Raw genomic sequence first — 15,978 nt, 5'->3', positions numbered from 1 at the left:
GGTGATTCTTCCTCTGGATAACCACAAAGCTCCCTCACTTTCTCATGCCTTTCCCCACATGTCCCCTTCCCATTGAGGCCTACTCTGGCCACATTGTCTAGAACTGCACCCTCCCCAACTCCCACAAGCCCCCAGCTTTGATCTATTTTTCTCCTTGGCACTTTTCATGGTCTAACATATGTTTGTTTATATATTTATCTTGTTTATTCTCAGCCTTCCTCTTTGATGTAAGCTCAAAGAGGGCAAGGATGTTTGTGGGTTTTGTTCACTGCTGTATCTCCAGCACCCAGGATAGTGTCTCCTAGGTAATAGGAACTTAATACCTATTTTGCCACTGAATGTACAAAGAAGAATCTTAAATGGTTTCAGACAATTAGAAACCACTGAAGATGTCTGAATTGAGTCTAAGAAAGAGTAACAAGCAACAAGTCTCTGCTGAAAACCTGCACTGTATGTTTGATGTAGAAATGGCATTTCAGGGACAACTGTTCAAAAACACAATGTCAGAAAAAATACCATGATTTCTTCCCCTACCCCATGATAATTCCATCTCTGTTTATCTCTGCCTTGATAATTTCATCAAACCAGCTTGGCGTTATATATAAAGTAAGGACACTGCAGTAAAAATACACCAAAGTTAAAGTTCTGATTCTAATAGTGAATGTCAATTTCATCTATAAAATGGATGTTATAATTGAAATTCTTTTTTATGGGTTATAAGAATTAGTAATTATTATTAATATATATAAAAGATGTATAAATATTTTTATATGACTTATCAAATCTTAGTTTCTTTTTTTGATAATTAATTAGGAAAGACAGGCACAGCCAGTCTCTTAAACTTATCTGCCTATCTTTTCATAGTTTATTCACAAAAATTCTTGCTAATGTTATGGGTAGAAACCATCAGCCAACATTTGACTAACATATTCAGCAATAAAATGTGCCTGCTACACAATTCCTTCTGCTATGTATCATCAGTTTTCCTGTGATCCAGTCTTTCAAATCCTGTCCCCATCTCTGACTATTCCATCAACACCCAATCTCTAGTCTCTTAAAAAAATTATTTTATCAAGTACTTTATTGAATTAAAAATGCATTCATCTTTTATTCTGTGCTTCCTTCATAAAGGCTTTACAAGTTAAATTTAAGAAAAAAAGAGATTGGGATCACCACATCCTACTACAGATTGCCCATGTAATTTCTATAATTAGGCAAGGTAGATTAATCTAGTGATTCTCAAACTCTTTGGTCTCAGGACCTCTTTACATTCTTAAAGATTATTAAGGATTCCCAAAGACCTTTTGTTTATGTAGGTTACACCTATCAAAATTCACCACATTAGAAATTAAAACAGAGACCCTCTTAAACAGAAGAATACACAAAGATACATTCCATTAGACCTCAGATCAATGACATCATCACAAAACATATAGCATATGGAAGACTCTGCTATATGATCATGAGAGAATGAGAGTGAAGACAACATGTTAGCATTACTATGAAAATTGTTTTTACCTGCCAACCCCCTTGAAAGGGTCTTAGGGACACCTAGAAGTTCCTGGACCACAGTTAGAGAACCACTTCCCTAATCTTTGTTTAGTAACTAATAAACCCCTGATTCTCCATGACTTAAACAATGAAGATTTATGTTTTGCTCACATAAAGTCCATTATGGCCTCAATAGGCCCTGTGGATCTTAGAGCTACACCATCTAGAACATGTGGGCTCATTTCAACAAGGGAAGAGACAGATGAAAGAGGCACCTAGCTGGCTCCAAACTGCTCTGATCCAGAAGTACATGTCACTTCCATTCACAGTTCGAGTGCCAAAAGTAGTCACATGGTCCCAACCCACTGCAAGGAAGGCTGGCAAATTGGAAGTCCATCACACTGACCTCCATTAAAATTTTTGCATGAAACGCCCTTCTCCAAGCATAGCACTTAGAATCAGAACTTTTAAGTTTCATTCAGTCTGCTGAGCAGAACCTAGATTCGAGGCGTTCAGCCAGGCAGTGGCCAGCAGAGAAGTGGCAGGCAAATTTAGCACAGAGTTAAAGTTCTCTAAGAAAATAAAGAAGTGAATGGATCCAGTTACAAAACCATTACAATCTAGACTTGTCTGATTAAAATGTATATGCCAGAGGTTGCATGTTTTGTCGCATTTAATCCTCCAAAATCCTTATGTCATTATTTATATCAATTTTTAAGCTGGGAAAACTGAGACACAGAGAGATTTCAATAACTTGTCCAGGGTCACATGGATAACACAGCTAGACTTGAGTTGTTGGACTCGAGACATCACTTTTAATTTCCTCAGCCCCACAGCTTCCTTTGGATATCTTTTCCTTGAGAAGATCCTTCATCATCATAAATGATGATGTTTCATCAGATTAACTTTATCCTCCAAACTGGGTAAGGGACATGTGATATAACTGCTACAATCCAACAGCATCAATGTCACTTGGCAAATCAAAATACCAGTAAAGGCTGCCTTTGTTAAATCTCATTCACTATGTTTTAACTGCTTCCCTTGAGAGGTCAAAGCATGGAATGCAAAGTGCATGGAGTACTGGGTTCTAGATCCATCTCTTCATGGGGTAAATCAGGTCACCTCTCTGTGCACTGTCTTCCCCAATTTTGTAGACAGGAGGCATGGGAAGTGCAGAAATGTGGGAATCAGACAGACCTATGCTAAGACCCCAGCAATGCCACTAACTGTTTCCACAACCTTGGGCAAGGTATTTAAGTTTGCCAAGTACAGTTTCTTTATCTGTAAAATGGAATCTGTAACGAGAGTATTTAAACACTAAAGTAAGATTATATATGGGAAGCATGCTTGAAGGCACATGCACCAGGTACATGTCCCCCAACCCTACCCATTCCACCTCTTCCCTACGTGTGTGCTCCAAATAGCCAAGATCTGTTCCCATACAAAAAACTGTATGATTCCATTTTAGTCTTTTACTCAAATTAACGCATCTGCAACCCCTCACCAGAGCATCCACCATGATAAATATAAGAAAAACTCATTTATATACAACTCTTATGCAATATGAATTCTATACTTTATATAAGGTTTTATTCTTTTATACTTTTCAAACAATTTGAAACATACATCAAGGCAGATTTTTCCTAAGATGAAAATGCACAAAATTTAGACTGCAGAATTTCATTTTGATTTGCTTAGCTTGCTCATGCTCTTTATTTGTGAAACAAGGACAGAGCCCACACATAGTGTTTTAAAAGAGGCAAAATGTTGAGAATTGGTGCAAACTTCTCATAAAGCTTTTTGTTAATATGTGTCAAGAGCCTTAAGCTACTACAGAAAGATGTATCCTGAGTAAAGAAAATAATCATAAATATGGAAAAGGTTTTACATACAAAAATGTCCTACATGGGATTATTTAAAGTAGTTACAATGGTGTTATCTAAATTATCCAAAATTGAAAACTAGTTATGTTAATTAGCATAAATCTCAATTATGGTATTTCATGACATATGTGAAGATTTATAATGATATGGTATGTAATTTAGGAACACATTTTCTGCCAGTAAGAGAAAAACCTGACCAACAATAGATTTAACAAAGAGATCTTTGTTTTTCTTACATAACAAGAGCCCAGGGGGCCGGTGGTTGCTGTTTCTCATGTAGCTGCTCTGTGACAATATCAGAACTTGGGCTCTTTCAGATGGTTCAGTCTGTTACTGACAACCCTTGGCTTTTTATCCTTATGCTCATTGCCTCACAGTTACAAGATGACTGCTATGGCTCCAAGTTTCACATCTGTTTTCAGGGCAGGGACAAGAGGAAAATGGTGGTACCAGAGTTGTCTCCTCTTGTACTTGTCTCTTTCACCAGGAAGTGAAATATCTTTCCCAGAAGATCCCAGATGTGCCCCATGGTTCAGAGCTGCTTCCCATGGCCGCCATTAGTTTTCAGGGAAGTGGAGCAAGTGGTTGCCGGGCTTTCCCACCTCTATAGTGGAGGCAGTAAAGGCAGAAGGAAGCAGCCAATCAGGAGTGTGCGAGGGAGGATGCTGAACAGGAAAGAGGTTGAAGCAGCCACAGTGAAACATGGCACTGTGTTGGCAAGGGTGACTTCACAATCCTGTCCCAGCTCATGGGCAATGTTAGCTTTCTCCCAAGGCTGGGAGCTGGAGAACAGGCTGCCTGGAGGGAATCTTTAAATGCAGACGGAGCAGTGAAGCTGATGGAAGGCTGTTTCTGGTGCCAAGAAGTTTCTTTACTTTTATACAATTTCCAGCTAAATACCTCATTGTACTGAATCTCTCCAATCTGTGAGCTATCCTGGCAGTGTGATATATGTTACAATATGGTGGTTAGAACTAGGCATTGGAGCCTGACAGACTTAGAATCAAATCCTATCTGAGCCACATATTATCTGTATGAACTTGGGTAAGTTATATAACTTCTCTGATCTTCAGTTTCCTCATCTTTAAAATGTAAAAATAACAACAACAATTATTATATATTAATATATATTTATATTATGTGTTAATATAAATAATAATTGTTGTCAGTATTATTATTAGTAGTGCTATTATATTAATAACTCTCCTACTCTTTTGTTCTGAGGATAAATATGATCACAAGTGTAAGCACACAGCTACATAATACAGGTCAGCTGATCTCATCTGAGATGGATATGAACTCACCAGATGTCAGAGAAAGAAGGAAAAATCTAAGTAGAAGAATAATATTAGCAAATAATGACAATAGTAGCTAACTCTGATGAGACTATATTGTGAGTCAGGAAGTGTTTGACTTTCATTACCTCACTGAATTCCCATAGCAATTGGTGTGGCAGTATATTAGTGAGGGTAAGTCAGGTTATGCTGTGGTAAAAATAACTCCCAAATCTCAGTGGCTTAACGCCACAGTAGTTTGTTTCTCCCTCACGCAGTCAAGTGGTAGGTATGAGCCCCTTGCAGCGGAACTCCAAGTGCTTTGAATGTTTGCCATCTCCTTATCAGCACATGCAACCATGAGCACTGAGGGACGGTGTATTATCCATGCTTCTAGCTTCTGTAAACTTGATGTTTTAACATTTGACCTGCATGCATATGCTGAACATGTCTTGTTTGGATAATCCAGTAATATGCCTGTCACCTTGCTTCGGCTCTCTGCCTCCTTCATTGCCCCCCACTCCTACCCCACTCCTCAGGAAGAGTCCTCCTCATGAGGGCACACACTCTCAGATACAAACCAACCAACCCAGAGCCCACACTGCCAACCACCTCTTCTACTGGGCTCTCAAGCCCAGAGCCACTATCCATTCACCCTCATCATGCCGGGGCCAGGTACTAGACGAGTAGGGGCAGCCTCTACGCCCTAGAGTCCGCTGAAATCATTCAAACCGGCCAACCCTCAGTCTGCCTACCCTGCCTCACCCATTCCTTCCTGCAGAAACCGCCATAAAAAGGCTCACTCCCAGTTCCTTCCTCTCCCTCTGCCTCCTGACCCGCCCTGGTGCTTCCTGTGTGACCCTCCATGGCATGAAGTGCTTCTTTCTCCTGGGAAACTGTCTTTTCAATGGCAATCTTTCCCTTATCTTTGGGCCTTAAGTTTTGTTAATACAGTATACTTTAAAACACAGAGAAGGAAAGGACATGGAGAATCATACCTTAGCCTTTGAATGTTTCCACCCAGACAAGTTCATGCCCATCTGCACAAGGATGGGGAGAAGCAGTCCTGTGTGCAGAAGGGAAGAGAAGGGGAAACATTGATGAACAAAGCAAACATCTACCACAGGTGGATAAACAGTGAGACTGTACACGATGGGAGGAGAGGATGGAAACAGGTGTACATCTGACCCAGGGCCCTTAGAGGCCCACACTGGAGCCAATGGGCAAGTTGGCCATACATTTATCATTTAGCCACTTTATTAGTTTTGCCAAAAGTTTACCTTGGCAGCAAGGAAAACCACCAAATCCACAAATTCTCTGTGACCTACTTTAGCACATTTTCATCACTCTGCAAAAATACAAATTTTGTGCCTTTCCCTTTTCAAATTCTTAGGAACCTAATAACCTTCCATGAGATTTCAAAAATAATTGTCAGGCCTTCACTACTTCCATTCTCTGCTTTTGTGCACTGCAGTGATTTTCCTACCCTGGATACTCTGAAACACATTGCTTCTCAGCACTGTCTTTCTTTATTGACCATTATTGCCTTAAGTATTCATTTTGCTATTACCCTTTGTCACCAAGCCTGGCTCATAAGACAAGTCCTCCTCCCTTTTTCTGTAATTTCTTATTTGCTCTTTTTCCCTATTAAGAAGCCAGTCCACCTTTTCCCTTTGTCACCTTATTTTTTTTCTTTCTTGCATACTTTCAAAATGTTATTTTTCTCTCCTGTGACTTTCTTCCCTTTGCTAATAGTATCTATTTTATGTACTCGCCTTTACCAACTTTGCCCTTACCTGTCTTGCTCCCTTCCCTGTCACAGTAAACTTCATAAATGTCTTTTCCATGGCCCGCTTTTCATTTTTATGTCTTGAAAGATCGCCCCTATCTCTCCTTATGTTGCTATTAGAAATTATTATAGCCTTAAGTCATTAAAATCTGTATCACTTAGCTGTGTCATTTTACTGCCACCCTGTCAGAGGCCTTTGGATGTAACAATATAATGGAAAATTACTCACATGGATACACTGAAAAAGAGAGGGGGAAAAGTGACAGGAAGAGAAAACAGACAGAATGTAAAAGTCAATTACAAAGCGTCTGCTCAGAGTGAACCGAAGAATGGAACCATCAGTTGATGCACTTCTTCAATGCAGACGGTCAATTCAGATCATCGTGGTAGGAAAAGAGGAAGGAACTATTCCATGTCTTTTTCCTCATAATGTCATTTTCTTCCTAAATTATTTGTCTCAACTCAACCAAGGTTTATTCATTTATTTAATAAATATTTGCTGTGTATTCACTATGTGTTGAGTGTAAGCAAGACACACGCTCAGTTTGCACAGACCCCAGAAACCCTGGGGTTTGGTCTGAGTCCTAGCACTTACAACCAATATGTGCAATGAGGTGCAGAATTTTATTTAACTGAAATTTCCAAAATGATTTCTCACTAGGAAAGCCGTCAGACTGCAAGAAGCACTCACTACATTTCTCAGTGGGCTCCAGGTGCTTCCCTTGTAGGGAATCAGGAGGTCTAGGCTGGTGGGGTCAAGGGGCATATGGTTTCCTAGTCTGTCAGCCCCCGTCCTGCAGCCTGGCCAAACCAGCCCTTTATACAAGACCTCATGGCACACCCTTCAACAGTAGAAAGAGGATCGTTTAACCCACGTATGTGGGGTTTCTGGAAGACATTTTGAGAGTGTGACAGGAGGAAAATAGGCATGTGGAGTAGCAGCTGCAATCTACATGAAATACGCTAAGAAAGGAAGCAGTGGAGAGAAAAGATGACTTTAACCATTTATTAGATGCACTTTCCTCTTTGTCATTTCCTTGAAGAACTAAAAATATGTGTTGTTATTTTGGGTTTCCAGGTGTGTTTATTTGCATGGGACAACAAACAAAGTTTGGATTAGCGGGGTTCCAGGATTTATTTGGGTTACATTTAAATTATCTATGACTTTAAGCAAGTCATTCACTTACCTCCCTTAGGAAAAGTCTTCTCATCTGGAGAAACAGATGACAAGATGACGTAAAAACTCTAAACAGTGACCATTTAATCCACAGATGGTGAAAGGGAACTAGAGGCTGAAATCACAGCTCACACAGGTGGTTCTCTGTGCTGGACTGATACATTCCTCTCACTGGCCAGCCTCCACTTGCAATGTCCCAAGCTCATGCTGCACAGGTTATTAAATATTTTAATATCACCCCCGCCTCTGATGGTTCTTACATATAGCTTACCAGAACAGTGTGAACTGTTCAATCTTAGAGTCAAGGACTGTGGCTAGAAAACCATACAAGCAGAACCTTTACCTAATCACCACAGTGAAGCTGATTTCTGACTGGGAGTGCTACACACAGCAAGACGGGAATACAGACTAGTGTGGCTATCATCCCTGGAATTCAGGTGGATTTCGGGTGTAGAGTAAAAGAGCCCACAGGATAAGCGTCTGTGTGGAATGATTAGATGAAGCTGGGGATATGCTCTCCAGAGGGTAGTCTCCCGAATCCTTTACTCTGACACCCCAGTGGTGGAGAAATGCATCACGGTACTCAAGAGGAACCCATTGTATGACTCCTGGGATCAGTTTGAGAGGCCAACAGACTAGAGCTGAACTGCAAGTTATCATGAGCCCTTAGCAATCAAAACACCCTGAAACATGCATCAGCAGCAAGCTAGGCAGCACAGGAATGTCAGCCTCTCTCATGAGAGCAGACAGGACTTTTCATTCCTCCTCTCAGGCCACTGAGAGCAGACAATTTACCCATCAGGGCCCATTCCCAATATGGCCTTTGTCTCAAGGTTTGCTTTGTGAAGAATCTGCTTGCATGGTTCATGAGCCAGGCTGTCCAGGATGAATAGACACTGCAAAGAAAAGAAGTGGATTTCACCCTAAACTGAGAGAAACATTTTCTTTTCAGGTCGACATTAGACTTCAAATTGTCCTGAGAGGCTTGAAGGTGGGTGCTTCTAGATCACACCAGCACTTCAAGAGGCCAGCAGAGAGCTCCTCTAAAGCACAGTTAACTCCTTCAAGCCAAGAGTGATCTTGACTGCTTGAGGCCGAGATTTACAGCTTACAGTAGAACCGTGCTTTCCTTCTAGCCCACCATTCTCATTCCCAAGCAAGTAAATGGGTTTCAAAGACCAAGAAACAAATCCCTCTCAGAATGGTCAAGTCAGGATGGAGTTATTGTCACCGGCCTACAGGAGCACAACAACCTGCAGGGACAAAAATCCCTGGGGAATGGTATCTTAGGGCACTATTTCCAGTTGTCGAAAATCAGAAAATTAAATAGCCTTAGTAAATGGCCATAAAGTATCTGACTAGATTCAATTATTCATTTATGCAATCCATTCATTTATTTATTCATTTATTGTTTATTCATTCAACAAATACTTATTGAGCATCTACATGCCATTCACTAAATGCTTGGGAAACATCAATGAACATAATAAACATTCATTTCAGAGTATGGTGAAAGTGCTAAGTACTATGGAAGAAAGAAAAAGTAGAATAAGACAAGATACTGTGATTAGGAGGATAGGCTGCAATGTTAAATAGGGTTAAGTGAGAAGGTTAAATCGTGACTAAGAAAAAATATGACTGCACGTTAACTAATATCTCTCTTTCGAATGTGAGATTTGATTTGGAATTACAATGAGATTCACAACTACAGTAGAGATATGTATGTGCTGGGCACTGTGGATAATGTGGTCTGAGACTCATGAGTTAACCCTTTATAGTGGATAGTGACTGTTCCCCCACCATCCATCCATTCTTCTCTTGCTAATTTCCCCCAATTTTACATTAATATCCATACCTCTGCCATGCAGCCCATATGCTTTGGAAGAGACTGACCCCACTGTAACCCAGGAATGGAACATGTGCCTCAGGCTAAAAGCCAATCAACATTATCCTATGTCCCGCCCACTCATGGGTGGCCCTTGACCCAAACAGAACAATAGAGCTGAAGAAGCTATTTGATAGGGAATCCTGGAAAGATGTCCCCATTTTCTTGCTCTTGTAGGCTAATGTAATCTGGGTAACTGCTTTAGGCATTTTGCTACAGTGAAGCAGCTGGCCCTTGGACTACGTTAGCACACAGAGGTCAGAGTCAAGAAAATCCTAGAGAAACAGACCCAGAACCCAGATCAAACTATGCCTCTGGATCCTTTGTTGACATGAGCCAATGCATCCACTTTCTTATATAGACCAATCAAAGTTAAGTTTTTGTTATTTTCAACCCAAATTATCCTGAACCAAACAAAAAAAGGCTGTGGACAATACCCACCTTGTAACCTCATGTGAAATGTCTTATTCCAGTAATCTCACCCTAAATTTAACCTCTCTTTGTTAAAGCCACAATTTACGGACAAAATCAACAATTTTATTGTGAGTCACAGAGAAACAAGTTCTTAAATCAGTAAAAGAAATACTTCCAGAAAACTAAAAATAGTAGAACACGTTGAATTAGAAATGAAAGGTGCAGATGTTAAGGCAGGCTCAGGAGAATCAATTCTAAGGTAGTTTAGGGAAAGGAAATGACAGACACTCTCAACCTCCAGCAGAGTAAATTGTTTCTTGATTCCCTCTTAATGAAAATATTGCACATTCTCTTTTTTTTCTGCAATATAGTCAATGGATTTTCTTGCCCTCTTTTCTTGCTTTTACTTTTTGCATAGATTCAGTATTTTTGTTTTTAATAAAAATGGAGGTGTTTCTGAGAATTTCTATTGCAACAGCAAGGCTTGAACTTTAGGTCAGCTGAAAGGAAGAGTGTGTGCTGTTTCCATGGAAACCATAGCAGTATAATGTCAGGTACTAAGAGGCATCAGGAATGAAGGGATAAAATCCCTGCATCATTTAATAAACACATCCTACTTACCGTTATTTAACCATAGTCTGCATATGTATGCTCTATCTCTTAATAGCCACTTTTCATAAATTTCCTCTGACCACATCTAACCTTTCTAAATTGGTCCTGATTATGCTGCTAAGTAAATAAAGATGAAAAGAATGCCCTCCATTAGAGTATTATAAATGCCTTATTATTCTGAAAACTCATTAGACATATATATATTTTTTAATTAGAAAACAATATATGGAGACTCAATAATAAGGGTTAACTTAAACCCACAAAGACAAACAGGTAAATTAATACAGGGTTTACATTTTGTCCTTACTTCCTCATCTTATATTACAGGCCTCATTCTGGGTTATCTGCAGTAGAAAAAAATATAAATAGCTTTTACCTAAACCCTCTTTCCTACTGATGTCTCTCCCCTCAAGTTCATGTTTCAAAAGTATCGTGTCTGGGGGAGCAAGAAAACTACCTCCAAGCCTACCAGTTGCTCAGGCAGCAAGGGATGTAGCCAAATGCTGATCAGCCCTGCAGGAGGGAGATTAGTGATCAGTCTTCACAGAGGCAGCCCTTCGAAGAAAGAGTCTGTTAACACTTCTTTGTACCTTCCTGATCGCAGCTCTCCCCACATCCCCCCAACCAAGTGGTCAGTTCCCAACTCTTTCCTCAAGGTCTTGCCTCTGCACATCTATTAGTCATCAAGAAGGAAGGATGAGGGAAGGGAGGAAGGAAGCAAGGGAGGTGGAGAAGGAAGAAAGGAAGAAAAGGAAGGGGGAGGGAAGAAGGGAGGCTGGACAGGTCCATAAATCAACTTGAGGGAAGAGGGATTAAGGGCTTTTCAACTCGGTCAAGGACTCTGTAAGGAACATTGGTTGGGAGGAATGATTTGTGTGTAGTACTATACAAAATCCCTTTATTTGTCTCCCAAACTCAGTTAAGGAAAATTGTGCCAAGTTCCAAATAAACGGCCAGTGACTAGAACTCGGTGAGCAAGGCATCTTTGTACTGTGGCCTAAGAAGTCAGAAACACTAAAGAGAAAAGGAGCTGTTTCTCCCTTCAGTAGGTGATAATTGGAATAGAAAGTAGTAAACCCGTGGTAGTCAGTGGCTTCGCAAAGCCATTCAGGATTAATAGCCACAGCCAGAGGGCTGAGGGCCTTGTGACAACCAGCGGACCACAGAAGGAGGAGCTAGAGGGAGCTAGAGGTACACCAGAGCAGGAGCAGAAGAGGGAGGAAGCTCCCTGGCAATAATGATCACTGGATCCTATGAGAACTCCCCAGGGATGCATGAACCAGAAAAGGGATTCATGGAGCTGAGGACCAGCAGGTCCATGATTAAGGAATAGGAGCCAGAGACTATGGATTCCCTTTTCTTAAGTGTATCCCTCCTGTTGGATTCAACTGTAACCCAGAAAAAAACAGTAGGCCCATCACTAAATCATCAACAAATCCAAGGGAACCAAAAGGATTGTGCTCCTAGGAGCACAATCCTGCCCCCAGGAGGTCACAGTTAAGATGCTAACAGGGAAATTTCTTGCCTGATCTAGTCATCACTATCACCACACACACACACACACACACACACACACACACACACACACACACACACACACACACACACACACACACCCCACTTGTTTGATTTCACCCAGCCCTAAGAAAACCAGAAAATGGAGTCCCAGGAGCATTAAATAACTTGCTCAAGATCATAGTGTGATAGAATTAATAAAGCATGTGCTTATAGGAATAAGGATGGAGATGGGTGAAAACAGGACTCACTCAATTTTTTCCTAGTCCACAGATAATGTGAGTTAGCTAGAGATGAGGCAGGGAAGTCACAGCCAAAGGAAAAAATACTTCTCTTTCTTCCTTCTCTCTTTTGCCATGGACTGAATCATGTCCCCCTGCCCCAAATTCATATGTTGAAAGCCTAACTCCCAGTGTGATGCTATTTGGAGGTGGGCCTTTGAAAGGTAATTAGATTTAGATGAGGTCATGAGGATGGGGCCTTTCTGAAGGGATTAGTGCCCTTATAAGAAGACACACCAGAGAGCTTGCTCTCTCCCTCCACCATATGGGGACATAGGAGGAAGATGGCCATCTGTGAGCTAGGAAGAGGGCTTTTATCAGGGAACCAAATCTGTTGGCACTTTGATCTTGGTCTTCCCAGCCTCCAGAACTATGAAAAATAAATGTCTATTGCTTAGTCACCCAGTCTATGCTATTTTGTTATAGCAGGCTGAGCTCACTAAGATAGATTTGGGCACCAAGAGGTGGAATGATGCTGTAACAAACACCTAAACATGTGGAAGCAGCTTTGGGACTGGGTAATAGGTAGAGGCTGGAAGAGTTTTAAGGTACATGCTAGAATATGGACAATTAAGGGCGATTTTGGTGATATCTTGCATGGAAATGAGGAACATGCTATTGGTAACTGGAAGAAAGGTGGCCCTAGTTATAAAGTGGCAAAGAACTTGGTTGAACTATGTTCTAGTGTTTTATGGAAAGTAGAACTTAAAAGCAATGAAACTGGCTATCTAGTTGAGATTTCTAAGCAAAGTGTTGAAGGAAGCTTGGAGCCTCCTGACTGCTTATAGTAAAATGTGAGAAAAGAGAAATGAATTGAAGAAGGAAGTATTAAGCAAAAAGCAACCAGAACTTAAAGATTTGGAAAATTCTTGGCCTGACCATATTACGAAAAATGAGAAAGCGTGTTCAGATGAGAATAGTGAAAGTGTGGCTCAATAAAGAGAAGATAGGATTATACCAGCAAAGACACTGCCAATTTTGAACTTAGGGAGAGAGAGAAAGTGGGACAGAATGAAGGAAGACCGCTAGGCACAGATTTTACAGGATGGGACCATAAAGCTATTCAGCTGCAACTTAGCACTATTCCTTAAGGAATAGAAGACAGACCCTAAAAGCCATTCAGAGATCATCATGTTGCTTCTCCTGCCAGAGGCCAAGGGGGCAGGGCTGGTTCCTCCTGGGTTTCAATGGATAGAGCCACCTCTCCTGTTTCTGAGGCCAGGATTCCTTCACCAGTGCCTCAAAGGTGGTACCCCACCAAGCCAAAGGGCAGGGCCACCCTGCAGAGCTGTGGAAGTGAAGTTGCTACCGCAGTCAACCTGGAAGGGGATATATCAACCAAAAGATTATTCTCAAGGCTTTAAGATCCAGTGGAATTCACCTTGCTAGATTTTGAACTTGCTAGGGAGCCATCACCCTTTTCTTCTTCCCAACCTCTCCCTCTTGGAATGGAAATATCTATTTTATGCCTGTTTCACCGCTGCATTTTGGAAGCACATAACTTGCCTGACTTCTTAGGTTCATAAATGGAGAGGAATTTTGCCTCAGGATGAATCATCCCACAAGTCTTACCCATATCTGTTTTAGAAGACACCTTGGACTTTAGATTATAGAGTTGATGCTGGATGCTGGGATGAAATTAATGTATTTTGCATGAAAGAAGGACATGAATTTTGGGGGGTCAGGGGCAGAATGCTATGGACTGAATTATTACAAATTAAGACATCTACCATTCTACCTCCAAGACTCCCTTAGCCAATTCACACCCACATCCTAGAGTTTGCTCAGAACTAAACTGGTCTATCACTTCAAGACTCCAGCAGGAATTCTGTTGGTGACAGTAGGATCTTCAATTTCTCTAAAGGAGTATTTTCAACTGCAAATTTGTCCATTCACCTCTGAACCCTTGTTTCATATTGAAATCAATGTAGGTTCACTGTAATAAGATCTTATTTTTAGTCATGATCATGATATTTATTTTTACAACTCAGCGTTTTCCCAATATATAAAATATCCTGGATGATAGATTATTTTATAGATTTTTCAAAGGGAAGATTTTTCAAAGTAAAGATGAAAAAAACTGTTTTAAAAGAAATCTTATCTAAGTACAACCTTAATGGAATTTGCACTTCTGACCTTTGAAATATGAATCCAAATTTGACCTACCTGACTACACTATTATTTCTTATTCTCCATATGCCTGTCTACCCACTAAAATCGGTTCTCAGATTGCTCTTTCAGAGGGTTCTCCAAGGTCAACAAAACCTGGGATTACAAATAAAAAATTAATTTAAGAAATCAAATAACAAGTATCACTAGGATCAGGACAGAGTCCTCCTTCAGCGGTCTGGTCTATATGTGGGGCAATTAGCATGCAAAATAGCCTCTGTTAATAGCCAACTAAACTATTAATTCAGTTGTGTGTGTGAGAGAGACAGAGAGAGACAGAGAGACGGAGCATTTAGATTGAAAGAGAAAGATTTCAATTTACCTAAAAATTGCACTATCAATAAGGCACTCTTTAGAAGATGGCATTTGCAAGGCTGTAAGTGTAGAAAGAATAGGCATACAGAGAACAGAAAATCAGGATGCTGCAGACTTTTATTTCTCATTGAACAGTACAAATTCTGTACTGTTTTTGGTTGTGGCTGGCCTCTCGCACCTCAGTAATCAGCCTTCCTTCAAAAGGAACAACTTAACCTTATTTTCACTGCTCTGTAAGACATTTCTACCAGAGAAAAATTCCAAAATTAAAACTTAAATGAAGACTTGGTCAAGCAAGAAGAAAGTCTTTAAGAAGAAGAAAAAAACTCACTGCTAATGGCTGGAAGGCACTGCCCTACAGTGGCTCCTACCCCTGACTGTGTGCTGGAGTTCCTGTTTCTCCAACCACAACTCACCTCATTTTCAGTTAAGGTTGTGTCCTTATTCTTATTTCATACCTTTACTAATGAAAACTAAAATGACAAGTGAGTCTTACGCTTCTTTATTTTAATTTTTATTTTATATTGGAGCATAACTGATCAACAATGTTTTGTTAGTTTCAGGTATAGAGCAAAGTGATTCAGTTATGCATATACATGTATCTATTCTTTTTCAAATACTTTTCTCATTTAGGTTATTACAGAGTATTGAGCAGAGATTCTTGTGCTATATAGTAGGTCCTTGTTGGTTATCTATTTTGAATATAGCAGTGTGTACACGTCAATGTACAAATTTTATTCCAATCTATCCCTCCCCGAGTCTTACGTTTCTTGAATCAGCTTAGGCATTCCCTTACAAACATGTTTTTAAATAGGTGAAGTAACTCAGAAAAGGCCATGTTTTCTATTTTTTTTTAATGATTATGTTGCTTAAAGATCCTCATTCAGTACATAATTTAAACCCAAATGTAAAATTATTTTTATGACTTTTTTTCATAAGAATGAGGCACAACTGAAAAAAGCTTACAAAGGAAGTGTAGGTACAGGGTGGGTAGGAGCAATGAAGGAGGTTTCCTTCAGCTTCCTCCAGACATAGGCCACTGCAGAAACAAGCAGGTCACTGACATTGATCAAGGTCTCCAGCTGACATTGATCATTGAATTGAGTTGAGCGTCAGCCCACATTGTAGGAAACATCAGGGAAAAAGCACAAGTTTGCTATTAGGGTTTACCAT

The 15,978-nt window shown here is 40.3% G+C and overlaps 1 long non-coding RNA gene across 1 annotated transcript in view; it reads right to left on the bottom strand.

Annotated features, from left to right (window-relative positions):
• Positions 1-5,660: 5,660 nt before the first annotated feature.
• Positions 5,661-15,978, bottom strand: part of LOC132421399 (uncharacterized) — a 109,884-nt gene continuing 99,566 nt past the window's right edge. The window contains exon 3 of the long non-coding RNA XR_009518659.1: positions 5,661-5,714. This is a non-coding gene — a long non-coding RNA (uncharacterized lncRNA). The remainder of the gene's footprint in view (positions 5,715-15,978) is intronic.

Source organism: Delphinus delphis, chromosome 1 (assembly GCF_949987515.2).
Source record: "Delphinus delphis chromosome 1, mDelDel1.2, whole genome shotgun sequence".
In the NCBI taxonomy this organism is placed as follows: Eukaryota; Metazoa; Chordata; class Mammalia; order Artiodactyla; family Delphinidae; genus Delphinus; species Delphinus delphis.
This window is presented reverse-complemented; position numbering and strand designations above follow the sequence as displayed.